The sequence below is a fragment of the Bombus pascuorum genome, chromosome 15 (genome assembly GCF_905332965.1).
Source record: "Bombus pascuorum chromosome 15, iyBomPasc1.1, whole genome shotgun sequence".
Taxonomy (NCBI): domain Eukaryota; kingdom Metazoa; phylum Arthropoda; class Insecta; order Hymenoptera; family Apidae; genus Bombus; species Bombus pascuorum.
The window spans coordinates 3,333,234-3,355,168 of NC_083502.1; the positions used below are offsets into that span (position 1 = coordinate 3,333,234).

Consider the following 21,935-nt stretch of genomic DNA (forward strand, 5'->3'; position numbering starts at 1 on the left):
TCAAGCCAGTCTCCGAGAAAAATCTCTGTTCCCCTAACCATTCGGTTTCCCAAAATTTATTGACCAGAAGCCAAGGAAGCTGCTCGCAAATTCAGTTTAGAATTAGACGAATTAGACTGGGGTTTGGATGTAGCCTAACGATCGAGAAACCTATTACTCCAACAGTTATTCTCATTTCCAACGATTCGCTAATAAACTCTCTCCCCTCGATGGTTGGTGTAGTAGCATGGCGTCGGCAGGGTCTCCGCGGCACGCAGTGTATATTTGATGCGGAGTGTATATTTCATCGGTCGGAAGAAGCGTTCGATTAAGCGTACCGTTGGTGTGCGTGGTCGCGTCGCTGAGCCGAGCGCTTGCCAGCTACAAGCAGGACAGACGGGGCGAGAAGACGCGATTACGCACAAACTAAACGCAGTCTGGCTGTGCACGTCGGTGTCGTAGCTCGGTGTTAGTTGGCCAGATTCGTAGGTAGGTTGTCTGGCCGATGGCCTTTCGACCCGAGTGCAGTTTCGCTCGCGAGCTGCGTCTCGTTCGTCGCCCGTGTGCCTGTAGTGTCAAGCCCATCTTCCAGTCTCGTTCTTCCGATCTGTGGCTGCATCTCGTCCTTCTTCAAGGTACACTTGCATGCAACCTGCTACATCTACGCTCTCCTCTTCTTCTTCCATCGATTTCTCCATATTTTTCTCACCCTCCGATACCTTTCCCACCCTAAGCTTCGCTACAGCGTCGAGTATTTCGAACAGTGGCGATTCTTTTCCGCTGCTGTGGAGTCTTCCTTTCTCGTCTCTTATCTGTCGGTGTGATCGGATCTGGAAATCGCCGCGACACAGTGATTTACAAGTTACACGCTCATTTCCTACTTTTTCAATTTTCTTTTCAATTTTCGTCTATCGCGAATTACGGCGAACAGTTTCAGCGAATTACAATTTCTATTCTTCCGAACAATCGGTCACAGTTTTGCACAGGCTACGCTTCTTCGTTTTACCTTCTGAATCTGCCTGTTGTACGAGCATCGAGCGAATCGGTTGAAAAAAGCCACGGAGAAACGTTGGTAGAACGGACTGTCGAGCGTTGCTCTGTCTCTGGAACGAGAAACGCGGCATCTGGATATCCAGAACGAGCTTTTCACGATGCGTATCCTCGCGGACGCTGGAGTCGTCAGGCTGACGACGAGTAATCGACGCTCTTTTCAACCGGTTACCACTCTTTCCTTCGTCTCCTCGCTCGGTTTACGGTTGCATTATCGTCCGAGTCTCGTCTGAAAATCTCACGAACCTTCTCTTTTACGATTCTCTCGGTGCAGTCATCTTCTTGCGTGCCAGGCATATTTCGCCCAGTCGAATCCACGCACAGTCCGGATCAAGTACCTTGCTGTCGTTTCCCTGTGCGTGTTATTTTCCCTGCAAACGTGAAAAATTGTATCAGGTTGTCCGAGGAGCTTCTTTCGTTTCGTAAGGTGATAATAGAACAATTTCTGTTTTATATTATTTTATTGAATTAGGTGTGATCCATTTCGTTCTATTTCTGTTAATATGGTCCTGCATAATTAATAAACTAATATAAAAGGAAAAACATCGTGCGTCTGTTATTTCCTTATAAAGCGAAGGAAACTTTTCGGACAACCTGATACTTTGTCGATGAAAGCGACGAATCTTACGAGGACACCGATACTCGCCGATTTTGGCGCAACTTGTTTCTATCCGAGCCAGCCTGTTCTATGTAAGTGCTCATAAATCTATAAAAAGTAAACGACCAGAGATGTCAAAAGATCGTTGAAGCGAAACTTGTGCCTTATTTCTCTTACGATCTATAAATCCGTGCGAAAAGTGTTCCGAGGAAAATCATTTTTAAATGTAATTTTCGTAAGAAAGCGATTTGCTAAAATAATCGTAAAATTTTCGTAACGAAACAACTTTTTCCAAAGATTTCTCGCACGGATTTGGAGACCTACCACGAGCAAGGTACCTGTTTCAACCATTTTTTGGTACCTTTTGTCGTTTACTATTTGCAGCACTTTTGTGTGGAAGAGTTGCGAAAGAGTTGATTTCTTTCTTAAAACAACAGACGAAATACGACTAAATCCTCAGGTAGATCCAACGAGCAACGCTTGCGCGAAAATCGTTAAAATTGACGCGAGTCAACAAGGTTCTCTCGCTGGTGAAAATTTATTTCGCACGAAGGCAAAAATTGCAAATTGAAATTCAAAATCGAGTTACGCTCCATGTCGGTAGGCAGCGGACTTGCTTTTGTTTCACGACCCACGCGGGGCTCCGGTTAAGCTGCAACTAATTTCCCTTAAGTTTTGTTAAATTCGAATTACTTCGATCGAAACCGCGGTTTAATTTGGATCAAGTTATTGGCTTGGCAACTAAGTGATTGCAGATTTTGTCAATACCACTTAATGACAAACTCCGCAATCACTTAGTTGCCAACCCAATACTTCCGCTTGCAAGTTGCAGCCAGAGATTCGTTCGGATCCTCGTTCGATTTCTATTCATCCAGCAGCAAGTTCTAGCAACTTTGCTTAGGCTGAACCAAGGTATTATCGGTGCGGATTAAGCGACGCTTGAGTTAGCTCGACTTACGTTAGATCGCACGCTTACGTTTCATTAATTACGGATCAGGTTCGTAGCCATTGCACCGGACCCCGTATCACATCCTTACGGTAGTGCACGCTTTTCCGCCGAAACGGTTTCATTTCGACTGCCACGAAATCGCATGTTTCGCTCAGGAAGCCACGGGTGTGTTTTTATTACTCGAAGCATATAATGGTAAAATAATAATAAGTGGATGATGTAAGACACCGTTCTTCCCCAATGCATCGTTCATCTTATTGGTGGTCACGGGGACCACCGTGGCGCCTTGCTAACAGTTGATAGCGACATATTACAACAAGGCTTCGTTTATTTCAACAAACCATTCGTTGTTTCGTCGTAGGCAAAACGTGCAGAATATATCGTTGAAACGTGTAGAACATATTAGTAAACAGTTTTACGATTATTTTTATGATCTCGACGAAACATTCAGCTGAAATGGTAGAGGTCAAAAAAATTAAGTTTCTGATAAGTCAATGGTAGTGGTAGATCACAACAGAGGAAAATGTGTTGTGGATTTGTCAGATCAAACGATAGCATATTCTACAACACGTGGAAGAACCCTCGAGTGGTATACAAAATTAGCTTTAGAGTTACTGTTAAATACATCGATTTCAAACGCGACGATGCTCTATAAACAAGCAACAAAAACGAACATCAAGGTATCAGATTTTAGAATGGCACTCGCAACGCACCTTACACAGTGCCGTTCACCAGAGCCGCGAAATATACTTATTCGACAAAGATCGCGACACGAAATGCAGAGGAAAGAAGGGCAAGCGTAGCTGGCACGAAAATTTTGCAGAGAGTGCTATAAAAAAATGTTAAACAGTTAGGATGAAAAATTGCTAAGAATCGGAGCAAAAAGGTGACCACCTATTGTCCAGATCGTATCGACGAGCCACGTTTATGTTCAAAGCGTTTTAACACAGTGCACCGTTAGGTGCAAGATTTCTTCTCATTTTTTTTATCGATGTTCCAATAATGTTTAATCGTTCAATGGGACACTTATTATTTCAAAGTACCTTCTATTTATCGGTTATATTGAAAATGGCCTAACTGTGAATTTTCATTCAATTTTTACAATTGTAATAAGTTGAGGCGCTCCGGTCACCAATGACCACCGTGGCGGGTCATATATGATCAACGTGACAGTCAAAGTGTTAATTTCGTAGAAAATAATTCTGCCGCGCGTATTAGTCCCCGTGGCGGCGTTTCGCTGCGAGCGCGCTCGTAACGGACGCGAAACGCACAGTTTTAGCGGCAATGGGTGATCAGGCACGCCATTTGTCGACTCGCAAGAATGGTCCGGACAGCTGCTGAAAAACGACAGTAATCTCGCCAAAAAATATACATTCGTTCCGTCGCCGTATTACTCCCTCGACCGGTTCCCCGCTCTTTCCTTTTTTTTCCTTCGGCGCGCGCGTTTCGCTTGATAAAAATGCGTTTTGCCGGCTGTCGTATTTTCGATAGCGAATTTTTATCGTAAACCGATTTCTGCCTCGCGCTACGTCGGCTGTCTGCTCGTTGCTCGGCCTGTTGAAGCTTCTGCCTGTTTATCGTCTTATAGAACTCGATTCAGTGCCATTTTTATCCATCCGTTTCCATATTTCCACTCGCGATTTCCATTTTTCCAGCCTCGCGTTTCGCAGCTGACGATAACGTAAATCGCGATCGTGCGCCTCCGAAACGAAGTTACAGTTCGTCTGGGCACATTTACGGTAACGCGATCGACCAATTTCGAAATTTTATTAAATATCAGAAACCGATAGATCGTTCCGGTGGCCTGTTCGAGGACAAACTTTCGTCCACGCGTTACCTACAGTCGGTTTCGTTGGTTGCACGATGTTATTTTAAGTTGTTTTAACGCGAGTGTTGTAAGTTTTTGTTGTGCTGCAAAAAATCACGTCGAAAGGCAGATAAGACAGCGGACGTTGCGTTGGACCACGGATCGTTGCCAGCGAGAGAGAAAGAAGCAAATCTATGGAGAAGCCGAAAACAAACAAGTGGCGGAACTCGCGGGAATCGATAACATTTAACGGAATTACTGAAAGAGAAGCGTGACGAAGCGGGGAAACTGGAAAGAGGAAGAAATAAGTCGACGATCGAGGGAACTGTAAAGAGTAAAAACAGGTGTGCGCGACGTTGGTAATTGAAACGTTAATGGACACCGAGAAAAACTGTGACTAGAACGGCTCCACGTTAACATTACCACGGAAAAAGAGGGGGAAAAATGCAACTGGGTAGAGGAAACGGGCGAAGAGAGAATGAGAAAGAGAGAAAGAGCGAGCGAGGGAAGAGAGTACAATGGGAGCGTCGATCGCGTTGCGGCGTTGAGAATTTTAATCGATGTTTCCGGATTGTCGTTGCAGCTATTCCGTCGCTCTTTTGTCGCCAGTAATTTTCATTCGCTAACGATTCGATTCTCGCCGCAAGAAAGCCTCGTCGAAGTCTCGTTTCTCGTTAATTGCTATCCTACCGTTGTTTTACCCTTTCACCAGACGCACGTGCTGTCCTCTTCTCTCGCGCCATCTATGCAACAAATATTTCTACGCTACTGTGTCTCTCGACGAGACCTTTTTTCGGCTAATTTTCGCTTCTCAACCCTCTCGGTTCTTGCCGAACAAAGGAAACGTGGAAACGACAATATCGACCGATCGAAGGATGGAAATCTGCTAGATTTTTATGTTGCCGAAATTTTTGTTATCGATTAAAAAGCAATCTGCGGACGCAACGTGTGCCCATCGATCCTACCAACTTCTTTCCACGAAATTACCACGATATTCCGCGACAGATTCTTCTATCGTTGAAACGTCGATGTGAAGATAATATCTTTGCCTATCGTTTGAATATCGGGACGTTGAAGAAAAGTGGGCACTTTATCCCTTTCTGGTGATCGTGATCTTTGGACAATAAGGTGTTTAGCATGGCTGGATGTAAGTGTTAATTACGTGGAAAATATTTGCGGTGTGAAGCGTGAACCGCCAGCGGAGGACCAGTGTTCCTCGGTCATAAAGAAATTATGGCTCGGCCACAGACAGAGAAACGTGAAGAACTCCGGAGGGAGAAGCGGGGCAGGCCGCAATCACTGTGTAACGAAGACAACAAGGACTTCCTGCATGCTTACGAAGTATACGCTGTCGGTAGTCTGCCACTTGGTCTGCATACCGGGTGTCACAAACATTTACGTAACTCGATTCCTGTTTTTTCGAACCTTGCATCGATCCGTAGCATGTTCCCTGCGTGCTACAGCGGAGGGGGAGGAAAATTTCGACACATAATTGAACGAAAAGATCCTCCGAATAATTGCACGGTCGTCGTTCCCGTTGCCGAGGGCAAGTTCGCCCGATACAACGCGAAACTCGACGGCCCACCGCGATCGAATAACGTAACACGATCCGATGTCTGATATCGCTGAGACGTGGTATCGAGTTACCAATTCAGAAGCGAAACTTTGTTATTTCTAACTTTTGTTAAAATTTCGTTGCTTCCAGCAACGTATCTGCGACGCCTCGCTGATTGCAATGAGACCAAACACGATGTAATTTGAATGATATTTAACTTTTCGTATATATTTAATTATCGGTTATCGAGCGAGCGAACATGCTGGAAATTATATCGTGTTTGATGTTGTTTTAATCGGAAGAACGTAACAAACACGTTGGGGAAGTTTCATTGATCGCAAAGCAGAGATAAAGTATCTTCGTTTTCGAGTTAAAGGTCCCAGCTTATCGCGAACCTTTAAACTCTGCCGAACGCTTCCACTCTCAGTCCTCTTTCTTTGTCACTCGCGTTCTTCCTCTCTACGTTCCACGCGTCTCAGATTTCAATTTCCAAGAACAGAGTCGTTTTTATATCCGCATCGGTGGAAAACTCGAGCCCCGATTTTTGCGCAGTTATCGAACGTAAAATTATCGCTAAACAACGGAAGACCGTGAACATTTAAAGGCTCGTCGCTCGATTGCGTTGTATATCCTATGGAATCCAAGAATTCACGTTGTTTCAAGCTCATTTGTTCGAAGGTCGGCCAGCTTCGAACAGATTGATCGAGTACCAAATTGGCTACGTTTGAACAGTACTGCGATACATCGCTGCCTGTAACTAATCGTTCACTTTCGAGCTTTTTATTCCGCCGAATCGTCGCGTTGGAAGAATTAAAACGTGACCAAAATTCGCGAGTCCGAATCCAGTTAGAGGAAAAAGCAAATGTCCAAAGGTTTGCCTTGTCGGTCGACTCATCCTATCTTCGTCGACGTTGCTGAAAATTTAATGCCCAGCTGTTTCTCTCGCTCGTACCATAACCGTAGATACCTGCAAATGGAAAACTCTTTCGCTAAAGTTTTCGCCAAGTGAGAAGCCGAAGCCTTGGTCGAAAGTAGCCTTTAAAAATCAGCGTAACCCTCGAGAGACATAAACCACAGGTCCGACTCGCAGGAGTTTAGGTAGAAACACGGTCGAGTCGCAGATTTATGCGAAGTTTCCTGCGGTCGTGTCCATCCGGCGTCACCGAGCCATCCTCGTTCGTTTCTCGCCAGCGAATTATGCGAAGATCCAAGCGAGCTCCTCTTGCCAGCCGCTCGTACCGTGTTCTCCTTTGTCCGTGCCCTAACCAGGATCCTCGTAAAGCACCATACGCTCACGGAATGTCTGTTGCCGAACTCTGAAGTGTCTCGTTCACGGGCCTTGGTCTTGCATCCGGCAAACTCCGCGGGCAAGTTTGATGGCTGCCTTCCCTCGCACGCTATCGGGATTATTCGAACGATAGCGGCTGGCGTCTTGGACCGGCACGCCGTATGGCTCAGCCACCCATTAGTTTCCGAGAATCGGCTGGGACAACGCGCGCTGGGAGTTAGACGAGCGTCGCTGACGAAACTGCCCATTGACAGCGATTTTACATCGATTGCTGCGACTTTCGTGGTAGCCTCCAAGTGGATCGATGATACAATTGTCTGGAATTTCGTTGCACCATTTTCATAATCGACTGTATCGGAGTTTCATTTTCATTTAGGTTTGATTTAGGCTCGTCGCATTTCGAATTTCCGATTTTCTTGCACTATTTTCGCAGTTGCCTTTATCGAGCTTTGACAATTGATGGACGCAACATCTATTTGAGCTACTTTTGCTTTTTTTGCTCCACGTGTCAGTTCTAATCTACAGTTCCGCACGCATAAAGACGAAGCCAGGTCCGGGATGCGATTTCTCCGGCAAAGTGGAAGCTGCTGATTTCTCTGTTATGGATTTTGCGTTTCGTTAAACGGGTTTCGCATTGGCTACGTTGAATGTTATCTTCAGGCTAGAATTTCCACAGAATTCTCGTGCCTTCTTTCTCATATCTTCTTTTCGTTCTATCATCTTCGTAGCCATCTCTATCGGGCGTTATCCAGCTTAGCTTAAGCCGAGATTGAAGTCCCTGGAAGACTTCCGACATCGTAGATTGTTTCTTAAAGCTGAGTCTGCCTGCCGGCTGTTTAGACGAGGCTTCGCGACATAATACACGTCATGGACACCGTGTCTCCGATATTTTACATACTTTTCGCGTGTCTTTGTCTTACGCGTAGCAAATATCATCAGTCTGAATATCAGGACGGCGACTCGCAGACTCGCAGACTCGCAGACTCGCAGACTCGCAGACTCGCAGACTCGCAGACTCGCAGAGTTGCAAATTTCTACGTTGTTTCTGGTTTCATGAGCGAACGAATCGTAGGCGAAAGGATGGATTGTTGGTGCTGGAAACAGCCGAGAAATGCAACGAAAAGGGTGCACAGTGGTAAGAGCGACTTTGAAATTCAGCCGCGCGAGGTAAAGTCCGTAAACTCGTAATTAGAATCGGCTGGCTAATTTGATTCACGGCGAGAGGCTGTGCGAAAGGGGTGGAGGCGGAACCGGGGGATTCTAAAAGCATCGTGGCCCCGCAACGAACGGAGTAAGTGGCAATACGCCGATGCACGAAATTCAGAATGAATTTATTAGGCGACGCGCGGAGGTCTGCTGCTGACGGTCTCTTTGAGACGTCTGTCGACGCTGCTGCATACACCGTGTCTATTTAATATTCACGACGCGCGCAATTTTAATCGCGCGCTCGTTCCTTTTCTATTTTCTTTGCTCGCCATCGTCGCGAAGCTTTTCTACCTTTCGCCTCACCTTCCACCTTTCGCTCGCACGCAATCAACAACATTCGACTATTCGCGTTTTCGGTTGGCAACTAAGTGATTTTGTCATTAGGTGGTAATGACAAAATCCGCTTTGTTACTTAGTTGCCAATGCAATATTTACGAAGAACGTAGCGCGACCCTGTTCTTTGGAAGCGAACAGTGTTGTTTCTGAAAGAATTCGCACTCGGTCGTACAAGGACGAGAATCGTTGCATGAATGTTAGCATGAAAATTACCCATGTTTCTACAGGGACGCGCGAATCAAATGTTGGATTCTCGACGTTGCGGCGGAAAAACGTGACAGTAATTGCACGATTTGCTTCCGCCTCGATTAACACTAGAACTACCACGTCAATGAAATTGACTGGTTTTACAATTTTATTTTAAAATTCCTACTTCGTGTTATATCTTCTTTCCACAATGATGTAATGATCTTCGCAACGATAACTGAAAGAATCATATAATGAATTTTATTTTGTTTTCTATCTATTCGAACTGGAAATAATTTTGTATTAAGGCTACTTATATCAATAGCAGCGAAAATGACTGGCACTTGTCAAAGTGTAAAAGGGTGCTGCAATCTGTTTATCGAACCCCAATTAACCAGTTTCCTCGTTTTTTACAACTTGCCACGCGTTTTTCAAATTTTTACTGCGTATCATTCGATACGACGATATCGGTTATCAGGAAAATTCCGGATCGATCGCTAAATCGCTAGATGCTAACGCTAGAAATACCACAGCAGTGAAAACGACTGGTTCTGCAATTTTATAAATGTGTCAATGCTCATTGAGGGATCCCAGATGGATTAATAGTACCAAAAATGTGTTTCTGTAAGAAAGTAATAAATTAATAAATGTAAAAGTATTTATTATTACGTATTTTTTTAAATACCAGTCATTTTCACTGGTTTTGGTAGAAATAGCTTTGTGTCAACTATGGGTAGTTCTAATTTAAGCCGCAGTTTCGTGGTATCGACGCAAAGTACACCCGGTACATGGGCCGAGAGTGGAAGGGGCCGCGGCTGATTTGCTTTTCAGTCGCGCGACCAGTCGAACGTTTGGGAGCAGCGCGAACCGTTTGAAGTCGGCCGCGGTGTTTGCGATGGAACATTTTTTCCAGGCTGGCACCAACATCCACGCCGGGCTCCTCTGCATTCACAGCGTCGTCTACGTAGCTAATATCCGGCGTCCGACGTGAAAAATCCTCGCATCCACTCGCCACCCTCCTGCCCTTCTCTCCTTTGTTGAAACGCGAATTTCGCTAACTCTCTTTTTCTCACCTAAACGAAGTGGACGTGACGTGGTTCCGCGCCCGGAACCCCAGACACGAAAAACACAGTTTCATCGTGCACGTAATTGAATTCGGCTGCCTGCGCGCCTCTGAAATATCCTTTTCTTAGCTGCGATTTAACGTTAAAGTCAACTGTGCCCCACTGACCCCGGTCCAAGATGAACTCAGGAGAAACTTTAACCCTTTGCACTCGTATGTCGAGTGTGGCTCGACGTCAGTTTTTATCTCGGAAGCTCCTTTGTCGAGTCCCACTCGACATTCTTTCGTGTCCACCTTTTTTTGTGAAACGAAAAGCAGAGATCCTGCATCCTGGAAATTATTTCAAGATATATCATACACTTGAAAATTAGAAAATACAACAATAGTGCGAATAAAACTGATATTTAAATAAATTTCTTTCTTCCTTTATTTAAATTGTCTTAGTTTTTAGTTAAAGTAAATTTCAAACAAAACATTTGAAAGCGTTGGGAGCTACTGGTAACGAAATTGAAATAAAATTCGAAGTGCAGAGGGTTAAAGAATGCCTTAACTCTCGTACGACCGTGACGGGTAGATCTTGACCCAAGGTTATGTTGACTCGCTGCGGTATTTGCCAACGTCACGTAAAATTATTGTGTCAGAAACGTCACCGTGTTACGTTACAAGTGTGCGCAAGATGTACCGTTTATTTATATTCTGATTTTAATTTGTTCGTATTTGACGATCGTACAGGGTGGGGGTGGTAGTCGTAGTAGAATCGGGTATAGAGCGACATAAATCAAAAGTACGTCAAGAAATGAGTGGAAAATGTAGAATAAAATTTGTTCATTGGACGCTTGGTTTCTGAGAAAATCGAGGTTGAAGATTGGTCGGCTATGTGCTTTAACTCGGCCAAGCGCCGGCCAGCTACGTGCAAACAATCAACAGGAGATTATTGTGCGCGTGAGAATAAGTGAAAAAGAGGCGAAATGAAATTTCCCCGATTTAAGGCCGCGTTTGCAAAGAAATAAATTTTAAACGCGTTTAATTACGCGCGCCAAACATACTCCCGATGCATTTCCAAGATTATTCTTTGCTGGAAAACGAACCATCTTATGAGAAAATTGCATTCTATATTGTTCGCTTGTTTTCAAACGTAGCTTAAACCCCGTAAACCCATTGACCCTGTAAATTCACCCTGTGTTTTTCTTAATTCACCCTGTTCAGTCGGAGATCAGCCAAATTTCAAATTTTCAAGAATACTCGTCGAATCATCCAAGTCGATTTTTCTTTTCCCGACTGAAAACATCTTGTAGCAAATTTTTCTCTCGTCGTTTTACGTAGAATCAACCGAATGTGTCGCGATTACCGCCGCGCCGCAAGCAGAAAATGACGTCGAAAATTGGCACGAGAACGAGGAGCATGCGGACTCGTCGAGTTTCGCAAATCGCTCGAAGTTAGCCTAACGCAGAAGATTGCGGATTGGCTTTTAAAGGACTGGATCGCTGCATTGATTGTTGACCTTGCGGCACGAACTGTCGCTATTCTCGTCGCGTTTTAATGAATAACGACGAGCAATCGATAGTCCGTGGGCCGTCCAGGACTGGGTTTTCAGCAAGTCCAAGGAGAATTCCATTAAAGTTAACCGACGTGGTCAAGTACGCCTAAAGTCCATTGAATTAAACATCGATGTGGCCCTTCTGTGGCTTTGTTTACGCCCGATGCTCGATGGTCTCGGAAGAGTTGCGCGAGGAAAAGGTGTTGGTAAAGTTAGCCAGGATTCTACTTACCGCTATCTACTGCTGAGAGTGAGACTTCTCGGTATCTGAAATTGGCCGAACTCTGCCACGTTTTACGATCGTTTAATCGGCCAGTGAATGTGAAACGTTCGAACGAAAATTGAAGAAAAAAGTTGAAAATTGAAATTTGCGTTACAATTGAAATTCCAGTTTCGACGCGCTGCCGTATAACCCACGCGTCTGCACGCTGTCTGAAGACCTTGCGTTCTTGCGGATGGCTGAGAGATCATCGAACTTCAGATGCACCCGAACCACAAAGTTCCGAATATCCGCCGAATGTATTTTGAACCGTCTTCTCCAAAAGAAAAGAAGAAAAAACAAAAAATAAAAAGGATTAAACTTGTTCCAACCTAACGGCTTTCGTATAACTGTGAAACGTAATTTCCCAGCATCGTGAGTCGACCGCCTCGTGAGTGTCCTCCCAAGAATATTAAAGATTTCCGAAAGAGAAGAAAACTTGACTTACGGGTTCCCACTTTTACTAGCAGACGATCCCACCAACAGTTCTGAGACCTTAACGCCGGCTCTCAGACCTCGCCATTAGATCACCGAGTCGCAGGAAGCTGAGAATCCTGGGACCACGACCGCGCCTCTAATCGGCCTGGCGGATAAAAGAACGAGAAAGGAGCATGGTCTCGCGACGAGGCTGAGACGGCGACGCGGTCAGATTAATACAAGCAGCTGGTGTTCCATTATCCTGCGAAATAATGACAAGTTTGTGGGGAGAGGGGGCATCGTTCGGTAATGGCTGGCGACAGTTCCATCGCGGCTCGCTGAGAGCAATATCGACGTAAATCGAGTAATAACGTCGCGAAGCAGCGGATTCCACGCCGATGTAATTCCTCGCATAAACATCCAGCATGCAATTACGCGGTAATGCAATTTCCCGCCCAACCTGTCTCGCTTCGTCCTTCTCCTTCTTTTCCTCGCGTCTGGCGTCGCATTTCAAGGAAACCGCGCGACTGTCGAAAATGATGCGACCCGTGGAACGTGCGCAACTTTCGGACAAATGCTAGTCGCGATCGAAAACATCGGCATCAGTATCATCAGGCTCGCGCTCCTGTCGCACAGACGATAACACGGGGCACAGGAATTTTCGTTAGCCGCCGAAACTGCCCACGTGTTTGATCCCGACTATTCTTCCTTACAAGATGACATGTCTGTTTTCGAAATGATCGCGAGACAGAAGACGAAAAAGAAGCGTGTGAAAGTCGATATAATAGTTGGAATTTGTGAAAAATTTCCAGGACAAAAGTCATGTACACCCTATCGCTGCACTTCGCGGTATAAAAGCTTCCTGGAGGAAATTTGATTCAGCAACGAGAAGACAGTAGAAGCTTGGTCGTATAAAACGGTCTCGTACAGGCTATCGTATGATCCCTTTCTCGACAAAGCTACGGTAATTCAGAGATGGACAATTTTTTGCACTATGAACCAACGATTCCTTAATTTCGTTGCAAAGTGTGCGTGGTCTGACCTGGTCTACCGGTGTTCCAACTGTTAAGAGATACGATCGAAGGCTAGCACGGATAGCTTAGTGGATGGATGTACTGCCAGGTAGATCTTTTCCATCGTTTTCTCTTTGCTTGGTCGAATTACAGCGGCACAATTGTATTCGCGTATCGTCTATTGCGCCCCACCCTATGACATTCTATTCTACTGTTCTCTATTGTACTATTATTCTAGCATTTCTATCCTCTATATTCTACCATATGTATACGCTACCATTATAGTACTCTCTTTCGTTCTATCGATGTAACATTCTCCTATTCGATATCATTCCGCCATTCCAGTATCGCCTGCCGTGTCTGTCACCAGACATTCGCATTTCCATTTCCCAGCGTTTCGATTTTCGAAGAAATTCATATAGCAAAGGCGTGGATACTGTTAGCTGGTGCTGAAACTTCATCGAATGGCAATTACGTTGATCGAAAGGTTAACACGAGCGTTAGAACTTGCAGGCCGAGAACGCTATCACCAACTTGTATTAGTTAACACTAGCTTGCTGTTCCGGGCAAACCTCTCTTTCTCAGTGCGATGATAAATTCCGATCGATCGGTCGTGAGAACGACCAAAGTTCTGCATCAGGCGAACAAAACTGCGTTACGAATAACTTGTTGATTCGCTTCAACAACCGTCTCTCGTTCGAGAACGTTTGAAGCAAGTTGCTGGGATTCCTTATCGTCGATATTTTACTTCGATGTTCATCGAGACGGAGAGTACCGCCCAGAGACGAGAAGATGAGTAGCGAAACGTCGCCCTAGCGAAAGGAGTACACTCTTCCCGCTCCGATTGATTCCAACTTTGATGCTCCAGCCTCGAACCGTCGAATCAGTTTTTGTCAGCCTTTCAATTCGACAGAGTCTCTGTATCAAGCATACTTTAGCCACTCCTGTTCTTTAGCTTCCCTTACGGTATACAAAAATAAGCCCCTCGACGATCAATGTACGTTCCATGGATACCATATTAGATCCCTTCGGACTACTATTCTATCCAAGAATTCCAAGCTTCTTCCTCTTTTCCCCTCATTTGTACGTTAATGTAACTACGTCCGCCCTTCTCTGGATCTCTTCAAACAACTATGCTATTCAAGAATTTTAAACTCTTCATTCTCTTCCCATTAATCATACGTTAAAACAACTATATCATTTTCCTTGAGTCTGATAGAATTCACAATATACTCGCTTTAATTATCTTTATCTTTATTAAAAAGCGATCAACCTACATTCTATGGATACCATATTGGATCTCTTCAAACAACTATGCTATTCAAGAATTTTAAAATCTTCATTCTCTTCCCATTAATCGTACGTTAAAACAACTATATCATTTTCCTTGAGTCTGATAGAATTCACAATATACTCGCTTCAATTATCTTTATCTTTATTAAAAAGCGATCAACTTACATTCTATAGATACCATATTGGATCTCTTCAAACAACTATGCTATTCAAGAATTTTAAACTCTTCATTCTCTTCCCATTAATCGTACGTTAAAACAACTATATCATTTTCCTTGAGTCTGATAGAATTCACAATATACTCGCTTTAATTATCTTTATCTTTATTAAAAAGCGATCAACTTACATGCTATGGATACCATATTGGATCTCTTCAAACAACTATGCTATTCAAGAATTTTAAACTCTTCATTCTCTTCCCATTAAGCGTACGTTAAAACAACTATATCATTTTCCTTGAGTCTGATAGAATTCACAATATACTCGCTTTAATTATCTTTATCTTTATTAAAAAGCGATCAACTTACATTCTATGGATACCATATTGGATCTCTTCAAACAACTATGCTATTCAAGAATTTTAAACTCTTCATTCTCTTCCCATTAATCGTACGTTAAAACAACTACATCATTTCCCTTGAGTCTGATAGAATTCGTAATATACTCACCTTAACTGTCTTTATTTTTATTCAAAAACGATCAACTTACATTCCATGGATACCTGGATGTCTTTTCTCGTCAGTTGTACACCAAGGAGACTACGTCGGTCTTTCACTGATGAGACCAACTCGATTCACGGTATGCTCCTTCTAACTTTCATTTTTCCGAATCTTCTATTTTCCTGCTCGTATTTTACGAAAGCAGCGTAACTCGGAACGATCCGTTCCAGGGATGCCAAACGGCAACGCTGCAGGCATCACTCGCCTCCAAGAATCCTAGACTTTGCACTCTTTTTTCGCCGCTAGTACTACACCAAAAAAGCATCAGGCTTTCATTAGTCGAGTCCGCTTCGATCCATCAGGCAACCCACTACCCCTGCGCTTACAAATCTTCGCCTTTCTCCCTCGTATCGTACAAAAACATCCAAACCCTGTATACGCTGCATTCCACGGATAGCTGAAACTTGCGAGACAACGAAGCTTCCGTCGAAGAATCCTAAGCCCTTTCCTCGCCACTTGTTCATCGATCACCGCACGGATCACGGCAGACACCCTGTGCGTGTACCGTCATCCCCTTAGATCCGTAAAAGGAAGCGGGGTCGAGCGGACGAGCGGCGCTCGCGAGTCAAAACACCCTCGGGCCAAGCGAGACCAACCCCTTCGCCACTCCGTACGTTCACTCGGACGTTTGCACGTGTGGGTCGCGCGTATGCAGCGCGTAGAAGCGTGGATTATATCGGCACATGCGCGGTGAACGGTGTCGCGTCGCCGGAGAAGCGGACGTAGCCGCCGGCGTGTCAAAACTATTCCACCCGTGGCGAACGTTCAGTACGGCGTGGTACTCGCTCGCGAACGTTCTCTTCCGTCCCTTCTGCACGCGTCCGAGCTTCCGGCTGCCGCGTGCTCGCGAGTAAACGCGTCGCTTCCGGAACCCGTTCTTCGGGGCCGGCTGGCCAGTTGGCGCGAACAGAAACGCGACAACGTTATCGCGTGCCGCTCTTTTTCCCCACGCTCGTTCGTTTCTCTTACGTTCTCGCAGTTGTTCGAGTTGTCCGGTTACTTGAAGTTTCCGTGTTCGTAGCGTTGAAACGCTTCTCTGCAGGTTGGACAACCAAGTTGCGCTACGTTTGATGGCCTCTTAGCTAGACGAGTAATTTTCCAAGTGGTAAGCACGTTTCTATAATTGCGCAACTGTAGCGTCGCGTTCTTCCGGCTCTTCTACTCCTTCGTTTACGTCCATACGTTTGGATCGTCGACGTTTGACAAGGTTTTACGAGCTTTCGACAAACAGGTTTCAGCAGATTTCTTGGGACGACGAGATAGCGCAACTATTAGTCGCGTGGAAATTGTGATTTTGTCGTTGGAATCGGTTCGATTTCGTTGGCGAGACAGTCGCGTAAAGTTTGAACGAACAAGTTGGAGAAGGTTTAAGGTTTAAAGCGAGGAATAAGCGTGTTTTTCAAACGGCTAATAGAATATTGTTTGTAAGTTTAGCGAGGGTTGTCGGCGGTTCTGTTGGTTCGAGGTGCTGGATATTCTTCGTGCAACGGGTGATAGATTCTTGGCGGTTTCTGCGGCAACGTGGTAATGTATTCGTAGCCGCTGACGTGAAATTGCGTTGGTTTGAGAGATAGCAAGCAGCGTAAGAAAATGGTATCGTAAACGAAAGTAAAATACTCTCGCGTAACCACATATCGAGTAACTGACAAATTACGAGCTGCCTCTTGCTCCTTCTTCCCATAGTTTTACAATTTCGTATTTACACACTTTCACGCAATTTAAAACGTTTCCTTACAGGCGACACAATTTATTATTCCCCCAACTTGTAACAATTTCAATCGTTCCAGTTCCAATTCCAATTGTTCAAACTGCATTTAATAACAATTAGAGTAACATTGCGTTGGCAACTAAGTGACTGCGGATTTTGTCATTAGGTTGCAATTACAAAATCCGCACTCACTTAGTTGCCAATCCAATATCATTTCATTGGATTATCTACGATCCATTCTGTTCCAATAGAACAAACATTGTTGTGCATCTGTTATTTTCTTATAAAATTAGGATATGTTATAGTGATATGTATACATTAGGTTGTCCTATAAGATTTTCTCGTTTTACAAGGAAACAATAAACGCACAGTATCTTTTGTTTCATATTGGATTGGCAACTAAGTGATCGCGGATTTTGTGGTTGCCACCTAATGATAAAATGCGCAATCACTTTCTTGCCAATCCAATAATTGTGAATATTCATAATTGGGAAATAATTCCAAAAATTAGCAAATGACAAATAGTTTATGAAATCGATAAAAGCGACAACGGGTAATTGTTAGGAGACTGTTAAAAAATTGTTTGCAATCGTAGAATACTGAAATTTCGCGTTGGCGTGAGAACGTTGAAGATGTGGAAAATGTAAGGCGCGGACAGGAAGAGCCGTCCCAACGGTATATGAGGAAGTTATCGCAGATTTCGATGGCCAGTTGCGGTCCACCGATCGTTGGGTATCTCCGTTGAGGAAACTCTCGTTTCCAGGAAACTTGTGTTGCGTAACGCGCGCGACGCGAGTCGGATGAGCGACGCGACCGAACGATTCCACTGAAAACAGCGAATCAGCTGTTCTCCTCGATTTAACTCCGTTGCTTTCGTTCCGCGTTTTAAAACTCTTTTTCCTTGAAGATCAAACGCGCGATATTTGCGTTCCGTCGCTCGTCAAATAACGGCAAACATGTAATTTCACATACAAATTTCAAGAGATTGTATGCAAATCAAAATTACGAAAGATTCTACGGATTTGTAGATTTTTATCGAACGTACGAAACCGACGACAAATCGACGATTAGTAGGTTCGGTGTTCGAAAGAATTTACAGTCAAATGGACAGTCTTAAAAGAGAAAAATCTGAACAATCGTTGGTATCCTTCGTTGAGAAATTACAGTTAAACGTGATTTCATCAAAATTCAGATTTCTCTGTTTGCTGTGTTGGATGCACAGGGCCATTTGCTTTACTCGATCCGCGACTTGGAAACCGCGCAAACTGGCTATCGTGATTTTCACGTAACAAAGCCGCGTTATGACAGTTTGACATTAACAGATGTCGATCTCGTAATTCCGCATCGACGTCTAAAAATCAATTTTATCGCGTCATAATATTCCGCTGTACGCAACTGCGATAACACAGTGGCAAATCAAATCGTTAATCGTACATTTCCTAGTTAGATTACATCCTGTCGGAAATAAGGTAAACGCAGCAGGCCGATACGAATCAAAAATTAAAAGAGTCGAAGCCCGAGATTAAAAAGGAAATATCAAGATAAAATCTTCAAATTAAATCGGCGTGAGATCCGCCACAGAAATCGCCTATCTCCCTCCGTGTTTTTTTTTTCTTCTCTGTTTTAACCAAAAAGTATATTACGAGTACGAAAAAAAAAAAAAAAAGAGAAGAAAAAGGGAATACTCCTCGTCTTTTAATTCGAATTTCCACTTGCGACGGATGCAATCCTGTTCGCCGTAAACAAACAATCGAACCGAAATATTCGAGGCCAATGAATCGATTCGCGTCCGAGCTCGCGATCAGCCTATTTTTAAAATTCAAATGCGCACACGCCGCTGTTGTTTATGGAATCGTCGCGGAGAATGGAAGCCTGGGGCAGGGAGGGGAATGCAGGTTTCGATATACGCCGGTCGTTATTAACATACGAGTAATTGGTATTGTTCGATAAAACCGCCGGTTTCGCGATAAATCGAATAGCAATACGGAGATTTTCCGTGTGCAAAAAATGCCGTTACGGGCATCGATTGTTGGCGTTACGGTGCGGTCGTTTCGCTTCTAAGCGATTTTCTTCGCTGCAGATAAGTCGGTCCTTTTCGACGTTTATTAGCATACGATAATTGCCAGCGAGCTCGTAGCTCTTTCCTATCGCTGTCGCTCTATTTTCTTTTTTTTTTTTTTTTTTTTTTTTTTTAAGAAATATTCATTTTCTGTGTTAATAACGTTTCCTCGTTTCATAATGGCTTTGGTCGTTTCAGTCGTTGGGACACGTGCAACGATTGATAAAAATCGAACGCCAAGTACGTGTGTCTCATAAAACGCGAACCGACTTTGACCCATAAACGTACCTCGCGGAAAACGTACACGCAAAGGCCTGCCGATAAAACGTGTCTCATATTTAGTGCTGCACAAATTTCACGACAAAGTGTGAACCCATAGATGTCCCACAAAGTTGTACCCACAAAGTTACTCCCGCGAACGTGTGTTGGCAGACATCTCTTCTTCTAGATTCTTCAGCATGTGTACCCACAAATGACTCACAAAGTTGTACCCACAAATGACCCACAAAGTTGTACCCACAAATGACCCACAAAGTTGTACTCACAAATGACCCACAAAGTTATATCCACAAATGACCCACAAAAATACGAATCAAAGACGACCCACAAAGTTATTCCCGCGAAGACGTGTTGGCAGACATCTCTGACACGGATTGTTCAGCATATGTGCCCACAAACGATCCACAAAGCTAACGTAAACTGTCTTTGAATCTTCAGACGGGCGGTGGAAGATCCAAACTGCTCGAGGAACAAAAACAGTCGGTACGAAATCTGAAGGAAAGTAGGAAAAGCCGAGAAAACGGCGAGGTAAATCGAATTAAGGAAACGACGCGTTGCTGTTGGATGGATTGGCGTCGGACTGCACACGTTGCGAAGAGGCCGCGTCCTCGTGACGGTTTCGTCGAGCGCATCGAGTGAATCGCGATAGAGCACCCTCGACACGTCTGCTTGTCGAACAAAAGGGACGGCAGCTTGAATCCGGCTGGCCACTCGTCGCGCCAACCCCTATTTTTCCGCCCTCTGCCGTCTGACCATCTCGCTCGTCCGCACCCCTCTCCAACAAGGAGAATCGAAATCGAAGGTCGAGCGTTCGTTGATCCGAGGTTGGAGAGCGAGGGGATTTTTCAAGGCAAGGTAAGCTGTTCGTGGTAATCGTCGCTTCGTGCATAAGGCTAATTCTTTCAAATTGAACTTTACGTGCCGCTGATTGAACCACGATGATAATTAGACTGCGGATTTTCATGCGCCTACAGGAAATGTAGAGACTCCGAAATGCACGTGCAGCTCCTATAGCCAGAAATTAAAAATTAATAGAACTCGTCTCAACAATTGTAGTCTACGGTTGAGCTTCAAATCGCGTACAAGTTACGCTAAAGGTCGTAACTTATTGAGTTCGTAGATGCAGTTGCTTGTAAACCGCGCTTGACTTGTATTAAAAATCACGATTATTTAGTTCCCTTGGGCTAAGCTAGATTTATTGGCTGGGCAACTAAGTGAGTGCGGATTTTGTCATTAGGTGGCATTGACAAAACCACTTAGTTGTCAAGCCAACAAATTAGATTCGAAATCAACGAGAAATGGAAGCAATCGTTGGTCTCTTTCCCAGGCAACTATCGTTCATCTTATGAAAGTAGATGAGACGAAACGATACGCTACGAAAGTAGATACTTGTGTTTCGTGGCAAGTTCGACCAGAGTTGGAGCAGAGTGGATATTCGGGTTTTCAGCGTATAAGTCGCAACTGGTTCTCCAGGCGGAGTCGCGGTGACAGGTAGGATCGATTATCGCGTGCGAACCGACCTTACGTCGGGAGACAGAAGGTTTCTGGGAAATCGTGTCTCTGGTTCACCAGGTCGTATTTATTGTTCTCGCTGGAATTGGATCGCCCCTTCCTCCGCCTCGTTCCTCCTTTCTTCGTGATTTCAATCCGCGGTCACGCGCGCTCCTCAAATTTTTACCAGCTCTGTAATCAGACTGGAAACTTTTTGGCTCCAACAACTGTTCAAATATTACAGTTATCGAAATTGTTCGCCTTCTATACTATCATGCGACTGCAAAGATCACGACATCGTACGTTTTGAATTTCATTTCTGTTGGTTTCGCCTGCGTTGTCACGAATTCCGACGATCGACGAAACAGCAGAAATGATGATCGAAAAGAAGAAGAAAAAAAAAGAAAGGTGGAGAAGCAAGAAGGGATCTAAGTAAAATCTAAAACAGTATCGGATTGGTGTGCGTAAGTATTGAGGACTTAAAATTTCTCTAAAACAGCGTATGGAATTTATCCGATGAACTGGAGGAAAATCGGTGGTCGTTTCGTCGGAGAGATCGAAACAGTTCGTGCGGAGAATTCGGCTCGCGTTCGTCATCGATGCGAGAACGCGTATCGATCGCTCGAGCCGGCCAATTTCGCGGACAGTCGAAACAGTCAGTCATAATTTTCGCGGACGTTTAATCAACCCCGTGGCCCCCTCTTTCTCTCTGTATATGCCCTCGTAATTCATAGCCGAAGCTATTTACTTTTCCCTTCCTCCTCTTCTTCCGATACTATTCGATCTCGCTCCTGGACTCTCGATATTCCCGGCAATAATATACAGCGACGCGCGAACATGTCCGATAAATCGTCAGCCTTCGTTCCGATACTGCGACTTCGAATGGGAATTTTGACATTTTTTTATTTCTTTTTTTTTTTTTTTTTATTATTTTATTCCATTCCAGTCCAGAGATAGTTTTCATTCGTCTGCAAGTTTCATCTGTCCGTGCAAAGATTTTATTGACCGCTCATGACAAATACGTTTACGACGATTAAAAGCGATGTCGCGCAGCAACCATAAATTCCGCGATACTTTGCCGAAGGATTTTATCAGGTTCGGCGAAAGGTGACGTCTGCAGAGATACTTTTTCGTAAGAAAGAA

The 21,935-nt window shown here is 44.4% G+C and overlaps 1 protein-coding gene across 5 annotated transcripts in view; it reads left to right on the forward strand.

The window, feature by feature from the left end:
• Positions 1–379: 379 nt before the first annotated feature.
• Positions 380–21,935, forward strand: part of LOC132914819 (alpha-mannosidase 2) — a 100,610-nt gene continuing 79,054 nt past the window's right edge. The window contains exon 1 of one of the 5 annotated variants that reach the window (XM_060974246.1): positions 380–468. The gene's annotated coding sequence lies outside the window, so the exon portion shown is untranslated. The other 4 variants (XM_060974244.1, XM_060974245.1, XM_060974242.1 and 1 more) reach the window with 4 other exon arrangements.